Below are 8,638 nucleotides of genomic sequence, written 5' to 3' on the forward strand. Positions count from 1 at the left end.
ATATTACAATTGATGAGAATGCACAACAGACTGGGGAACACGGCACCTGACCGACCATTGACCATGACTGACCCAGCTGTACGAGAGGGAAATGTCAACAAAGACACCTCAAACAAAGCTTGAAATGTTCCCAAAACATGTCCGGTGATACGAAGCAAAACCACTTTAACCTCAACCATTTCAGCCGCGCGTGAACCCTGAACACTACATGTAAAAAGCAGCCAACCATGCCTGCTATGTTGATCAAATACTGAAATTAGTATGCGCTGATGTTGATCGGTCCGTTTAGAGACACAACTTTTTTCAAAATATCCGCCCGCAACCCGGCCGGTCCCGGCCAACCAGGGATCAAGCCAGCAAAAAACCTGGTGTGTTACAATGCTGATCCGACTTTCACCCGCGCATGTACTGAGTTAATTGCGAGTTTATTTTTTAATTCCTTCCTCACTTCCTTTTTTCTTTTAATTCCTTCCTCACAAATGTAAAAATGTTGATGTCAGTGCCACCTTGTGCGTCACATTATTTGGCTCGGAATGCTGTTACGAGAAGTAATGAAAATAGCTCGGCCTTTGATTTTCAAAGGTACCACAATGTATCTTAAAGGGAGTGCTCTACATGTATATGAGGTTTTGAGCTGAAACAGCCTTTTTGAAGATCATTCGGTGCAGACCCTTTGGTGCAGAGGCAGTATATGTTAAAATTACACAGGGGATCGTACCCTTCTGGCTCATCTCAATAGGTCACAGGCTGTGTGTTCTAAAATTGTATCCACCCTTCGATGGCTTGGCTTCGTTTGAAGTCGGGAGAAGTCTCCCCATCTGATTATGATATACGTTAGCACAAACGCCATTCCAATGTGTCATTCCAAGGTGTTCAAATTACCGTAATGCCATAGCACGTATTCAAGAGTCATGCGTTACATTGTATTTGCTCTACTTATGGAGGTACGCCATGCAGCAATCGGAATAAATACCACGTGACAGCTTTCAAGTTATCCATATCCATCCGCACCCACCTTACGCATGCTCCACAACGCAACCATCGCCGCACCGTTTGAGTGATGCTGCGTACAAGCAGGGATAGCAACAACGTTTTGTCCACAAATGTTTGCCACTTAGCGACATCATTTACATTCATCAATGCAAAAAACCTTAGGTAATCTTGAATGCTGTACAAAAATGTACACAGCAAGAACAAAACTGTAATTGTGTCTAGAACCTCATTCTGCATTTCCTACGGCCCGATTAATTCGATTTTTGAGCTTTCTCAAATATTTCATCGACTTCACATGATGCACAGCGCGTCAAACGCGATACTACCGACCACTGTTTAGTATATCTTCTGGCCAGTAGAGGAGAGAAGCTGAATGGTTCAAGTGCTCGCTGGACAGTCTCATCTTGCAACATGTGAAGCGGAACCTGCTATGTACAAATAAGGATACAACCATGTAGCTGTATGTATGGCATTTCTCAGAATCTTGGAGGCAGCTCGAGCGAGACAAATGAACTGTTCAGAGGTGATGCGAAATAGGCTCTTGTTACTGGAATCAAAGCGAGAAAGATACATTCAAAACGCTAATATGCTGTTACATATTTACAATGACATGCACAGTATACGATACGATCGCTCCTTTTATTGATATGCTTTTGTGCCTATAATGCACGTGATTCGGAAGGCGATTGCTCCGCAAACTTCCAAATCTTCTCCCTTTAACTCGCGACACTATAGCAAATATAAAAACCGACATTAACCCGCGTTCGAGTGGGAAGGGTCAAATTGACCCCCGGAGGGTTTTTCCAGAATGGTTTCCGAACGCGCGGCGCAGCCACGCCAAATTCTGCATAGCTGTAGACGAGTGAATAGCGGAGCGTTTGGTATTAGAAATTTAGATGCACCTTGTAAGGTTGCTGATCTATGGCAGGTCAAAGTCAGGCCATGGTTTCAGCAAAGGCAATTTCTAGGGAATCCTTCAAACTGATGCAACAACGGAGTGTGAGACGAAGGCATGCATCTCTGAAATGCTTTCTTAGGCAGCACAATAGTTGCATGAGCATAATGCATTGACCTAAGTTCAGGTATGAAGGTCACACCAAGGTAAAAACCAACCTTCTTGTTACTCTAGGGCTGCCTGTATAGAATAGTTTCTGGTGCTCATTTCGAATTTATTGACGGCAGAAACCGCATTATACGTCATCCATGGACTTCTTAGAGGTCAGAAAGGTCGTTAACCTAAAATGATCCAGTTCAACATTTTGTTTTAGGAACATACTGTCTAGCATGATCTTTGCCGCTTAGTCAAATGTAAAACTCCAAGCAATCTTGCATGACTTTGGTCACCTTGACCTTCAAAAGGTCAAAAAAGGTCACTGACCTTAAATGAGCATGTGACCTTTTGTTTAGAAACGCTTATCTAGGTTCTGGGGCCACTTTGGGGACCACCCTGGAGGTTGATCTTGTCTGGCCTTTTTTGACCCGAATGTAAATGATTTCACGTACGGGTCAACACACCTTGTAAATATGGTGTTTCTAGCTTTCTTAGTTCCAGAGCTCTCAGTGGGATGTCAAATTTCCCCCCCCCCCCCCCCCTGAGCGAAGGGTATCTAGCCGGCCACTCGGGCGTGTGTTAGTAGCAACGTAACTAAAATCCACTATATACTGGAACATTGCCCCGGATGTACAACAATGGTGTTGCCGGAAACTTCACTGTCTTGTAGCACAAGTATTAGATATAAGTATAGATACATCAACGACACGCTAAAAATAAAACCAAATGAAAAATGTGAGTGAAAAGCCATCTATACCAAAAGCATCCGCTGGACGCACAGAAACAATAGTTCCGCGCACCGTACTGTCCTTTAATGCTATTAATGAGCTTGGCTATGTTGGCTGGCATTACACTAAAATAAAACCGGCTGATATGAGAGCACATGTGACAAAAGAACACATTAAAGGGACTGCTTTACATTTTATGGGGTTTTGAACTGAAATACCCATCCTCCTGAGATCACTCGGTGCAGATCATAGCCCTTCCCTTCTTAAGACCTATGACTCTCTAGTTTCTGTGCTACACGCTCGCAAAGACGCGCATACTTTTTCGGGGGGGGGGGACTATTTCAAAGTCACCCAGACATCCGTGACGCCGTAATAATGCCATTCAATCTTGCCATCCATGTTGTCATGTACTTGCTACTAATTGCTTTATATCTATGGCTCAATGTTTGATTCGAGTCCATGGTTTATAAGTTGCACGATAGAAACAAAGATGCGGAGATGATGAAAACACATCAAGAGCTTAAGAAAGACTTGCAAAGCTCAGCAAAACCCTCTTCTTTACTTTGGACAAGTTGAGATACGAGCGCAACACGGCTCTGGGAGGTCATGACTGCTAGCGGCAGTTGGTTCCAGGACGAGGTCGCACGATATGAAAACACCTCACGCGACATGGACAGCCGGTAAGGGGGCAACTCCATAGAGCCGGCCACCGCCGACCTCGCGATACGCTCACTCACAGCGGTCCCACGGGGTGAGCAGCGACCGGACCGCCACCGGGGCACCAGGGTCATTTGTTTACAAATTTGGTCCGAACCCTTTGAATGAATGGATTTCTGGGATCAGCGTTCACGCTAAGCAGTGCTTGTTGTGTGAGCCCTGACCCCCACCATCCGATCGCGCAATTCCAGGCAACGGCAGAATTTAGTGTCGAAAGCTTTACGTGCCGCAATGCCCGGCACGGTCGGTCCTGCCCTCTGGCGCCAACTGGCCTTTAGCGCGACTGCTGCCACCGACCGCAGGCCATACCTGCCAAGGGCAAATAGCGAGCGCCCTAGAGCGACTCGAACCCATCCCGTTTAGAGCCCAGAAAACGCCAATGTGGTCACGGCACGTAACAATGCCACTGAATCCGCGCCGGCGCAGCGACCTTTCGACCGGTGAAACGTGATCTCTACCTCGCGCCTCCGAGACGAACCCGGCCGCGGAATTTACGATTTTTTGGCATCCAGCCGCGATAGCAGGCGGCGGCCCCGCGCCAGACTGAAAGGTAGTACAGAATGTGGGGAGAACATGGGCCTAGATTAGGAGTTCGCGGGCTTCAGGTGTGAGATCATGACGAATTTTGCATAGACGAAACAGCATGGAGTTGCACTTTTTGACTAATTTGGATATGTGCTCTTCCCAAGATTGGGTGCGCTCGAAGGTCATTCTCGTTCTCTTCACGGGCGGCGTGGAGGTTAATGTTCAGTTGTAGATATTAAGATGGAATGATGAGGTTTTTGACAGCCTGGGGAGTGTCGACTGGCAGAAGGATGGTTTGGTAGGGTTCGTCTTCAGGAAATTGGCAGCGAAATAGGATGGGAAGCCAAGGGTGTTTCCTGTGCCTGACCAGGCATACATGAAATCCTCCAGCTTCCTCGTCACACCCACGACCCGGTACAGCGGGTTCCAGTCTGCCTGCAGCAAATGCAGACCGAGCGTGTCCCAGCAGACTTAACGCCGGGGTCGAGTACGAAAGGAAAGAAGGCGCAAATACTGCCAACTGAACGCCCCACCCCCCCCCCCAAAAAAAATGGTGAGATGGTCTGCAATCGGCCCCGGCGGCACCAGAACGGTGTTCTCCAGTTTCAGCATGCTGGTATTGACGTGGTCCAGGAGCGTCGCAGTCTGCTCAAGGTGGGTCGGTGCGTCGATTAGCTGCACAATGCTCAGATCGCTAAAAATAGACATGCAGCGACGCACAGATGGCTTGTCGGAACGCAGAAAAGTGAATGTTTCACATTTGAAGATATTCAAGCAAGCATGCAATATGATGAAACAGGCTCACCTTTAACTGTTGGTATATTCATTAAGTGTAAAAGACTGCTCTAAGCAGCACAATTTTCTGTTTAGTCCATATGTCTCTCAATGCGTCATGATACAGCTAGGTCACTGTACCTTGCACGACATTGATTGCGAGTCAATTGACAGTAGTTATACCTGCAAATGGCGCTCACGAACGTCAGAGATGAACGCCTTGACAATTATTTTTCGGCTTTGATCGTCGCACGGTTCACAGAATGGTGGGATTTAAATGGCATTATGATGACGTCACGAATGCCAAGATGACTTTGAAATACTCTTCCCGATATACCTTTCCTCACTTTCGCGGGCGTGCAGCCAGACTAGAAGGGTTTCTGTTCAAAGAAGGGCAGGGTTGTGGACAGCACCGAAAGGTCTTCAAAATGGCTATTTCAGTCTAAAGTCTCATAGAAATGTGGAACCTTTAAGTCAGTGTTAAAATCATCACCAAGACAAAAAAGTCTCCTGATAGAACAGCCGCCCGTAATTGATCGTGCACCTCGTCAAGGCTGCCTGATGTCGGCTGAGACAGAGGACAATAGACAGCAAACACAGTGGCCAAGGGCTGCCCACCGCCACTCAGCGACACCCACAACGACTCGCATGCTGCACTGGCACTGAAGATGGTTAACACGCTGTAGTTCAAGTGTTCTCGACAAAGATGGCACCACCGCCATCACGGCTCGCGGTCACAGGGCGATCCCGGCAGCGCCACGCACGGTCAAAAGAACGGTCCATTTGTGGGACTAACGACCGGACATTTGCGTGGCCGGTCTACAGGGTGGCGGCTGTCTGGTGGAACTGGTACGGGAGGTACGTGCTGACTGCAGGGTCTGAACAACTGTCAGACGGGCCGGCATCGAGAGGATCGGGCCGAGGTGCGACACAGCGCGGCGGCACCCGAATAGCCGGTGATGGCCCACGGGTGGCGGTCAACGGGCGACAGTCGGTGTCCCTCTCTGTGCGGGAGCGCCGCAGCCGTTGTCACTGTCCGGCCCGACAGCCCCTCGTTCTTTGACGTGTGCGCCACGCAGCTCCATCGTCGTGCTGATCGAGGGCGGCTCCGTCGCGGCGCTGATCGAGCGCGGCTCCGTCGCGGCGCTGATCGAGCGCGGCTCCGTCGCGGCGTTGATCGAGCGCGGCTCCGTCGCGGCTCTGATCGAGCGCGGCTCCGTCGCGGCGCTGATCGAGCGCAGCTCCGTCGCGACGCTGATCGAGCGCGGCTCTGTCGCAGCGCTGATCGAGGGCGGCTCCGTAGCGGCGCCGGCAGGACACAACCACCGGCGGCGCGGCCACCTCAGCTGACCACAGCCTGAGTCCGCCCATGGACTGTCGGGCGGGCCGCAGCGGTGACCTTGCATCACGGCCAGGTTGCATCAGGTCAAGGCCACGTGATCACAGTGGGATCCGGTAGAGTATAGCAGCGTAGCTTCATCTGTGCGCTGATCGGTCACAGACATCCTCCCACCTCTTCCAGGATCGGTAGGAGCGAGTGGCCACATCCCGCCGATCCTATGGACGCTGAAATGTGCGCAGCGCCAGCAACCGACAACAGCGTCACTTCAACAAAGCTGCTCTGCTGCCGGCCGCTTACGTCGAATCCCAAAATACAATGCAACACATACCAGGCCTCGGCTCCGCACACTTTCACTGCTCTCACCCGCAGGACGCCGCGGGAAAACGCAACAAGGCAGGGGCGTCACTGAGCGGCGGTGGCCATAGTCAGGCGCACGCACCAGACTGACCGTTCCACTTAATGTCAATGGATCATGCTTTTAGCCATGTGGTGATCAAGACCATGCAAAATATGGTTGTCGAGTCGTTCATGTCTGGCGTTCGTGAAGACGATTTCCAGATATATCGGCCGGCAATTAGTTCTCAATGTTCTGCAAGATCCGATGACGCAATCAAGCAATGACGCATTCAGGGACAAATTTACTAAACAGATAAATGGTGCTGTCTAAGGTAGTCTTTTCCACTTAAAAGTTTACCAATAGTAATAAGTGAGCTTATTTCGTCATATTCGATGCGTGCTTCAGTATCTTCAGATGTGGAATATTTGCTTTAAAACGTCACAAAGCCACAAAACTTCTGCCAACCTCGTGATAGTCTGCGCGTCTAAGCCCAGTAAGCCAATAATGGGACATGGGCGCTGCCCGTCACGTGGCCGTCCCTAGCAGTTGGCCGGTAAAAGATGACTGGAGGTTATATGCTGTAGGAATACGTACATGGCCTATTTTGTATGATCTCTTAGACGAATTTGAAGTGAGGCCGGATGGGCCAGCACATAGGGATGGACGGGACCCGACAGGATAGACCAAACCAGACGAGGCTGGATGGACAAAACGAGACCAGGTGAACAAGCTGAGGCCGGGCGGACCGCACGGACTCAGATGGGACCAGACGGGACCAGGCATAACCAGACGGTTTCAGACGGGATCCGAGGGCACCATACAGGATTGAAAGGAGCCGAACGGGACGGAACATATAGAAGGGGACCATGCGAAACCGGATAGAACTTGATGGGACCAGATGGGACCGAATGGAATAAAACTAGATGTTACGGGAACGGGCCGGACAGGAACGAATGGGACCGGACTAAACCAGACGGGGAAAAAACGACTGGACGAAATGAAACAGGATCGAACAGCATCTTAAGCGATCGAAAGGAATCGGGTGGAACAGAATGGGATCACACAAACTTCGACGGAACCGGACTGGACCAGACAGAACCTGAAGTAACGGAATGAACGGAGTCGGAACCGGGAGAAAACAGACCAAATAAGAGGGAACGGGGTAGGATGGGACCATACGGGACCGCGTGGACCCGGAAGAGACCTGCCCGGACCGTGCGAGACTAGACGGGATCAGACGGGGCTCGCCAAACAGCGGAAGGCCTCCTATTTGGCGCTGCGGGCCCCTGGCCAACACATGGTCCCTCCTTTTAAAGGTACCCCAAACTATACAAATCCCGGACCCGGCCTTGTTTCTCCTCAGAAATGGGCCCCTTGGGCTGAGACCGACACGGAGCTGACTGCTGGGTGTCGGTGGTCTCTGGCCGAACTGGAGGCCCTCATTGTCCCGAAGCATCCCAATCGATGCAAGGGTCCATCTGAATGACATTTGCGGTCACGGCCTTACGGACTCCAACCCTGAATGTGACCTTCAGCCAGCTTTTCGGGCCCTTCAGTCCTCCGATCGGGCCTTTGTCTGTCAGCCTCGATGGGTATTTTGAGCGCCTCTTCGGACCCCCTCGACACCGCCCTGGTCGACTCGGAGCCACTTGCCATCAGAGGTTCCCCTGTTCCGCACTGAGGACTCCTAGCCAACCAAACCGCAGAGCCAGTCCCAATCGCAGTCTCAGACCAAGCCGTAGTCCCAGGCCCAGGTCCAGCTGCGGTCCCAGGCTCAGGCCCAGTTGTATGACCAGGCCCAGGCCCAGTCGCATTACCAGGCTCAGGCCCAGTCGCAGTACCAGCCCCAGGCCCAGTCGCAGCACCAGGCCCAGGCCCAGCCGCAGACGCAGCCGCAGCCCCAACCTAGCCCTGTCATGCAGTACCTAGTGCCGCGTTGATCACGTTACGCACGCAACTGTCGGCGGTGTAGCCAAGGGGGATTTTTGGGTGCAGGGGCGCGGGCATTATGTTCAAGTTGAGAGGGGAGAGGGAACACCAAAATGTCAAAATGGGGCCTCTGAAATTAAATAGTGGGTCCGCAGAGCCCAACATGTACCTTCTACAAGTCAGAGTTAAGTTCTCGATGGTAAATGATGGTTTTTCTTGAGGTCATAATGGGTTTGCATGTC

Source organism: Pollicipes pollicipes, unplaced genomic scaffold, assembly GCF_011947565.3.
Source record: "Pollicipes pollicipes isolate AB1234 unplaced genomic scaffold, Ppol_2.1 Scaffold_3447;HRSCAF=4054_pilon_pilon_pilon, whole genome shotgun sequence".
NCBI classification, from domain to species: Eukaryota; Metazoa; Arthropoda; class Thecostraca; order Pollicipedomorpha; family Pollicipedidae; genus Pollicipes; species Pollicipes pollicipes.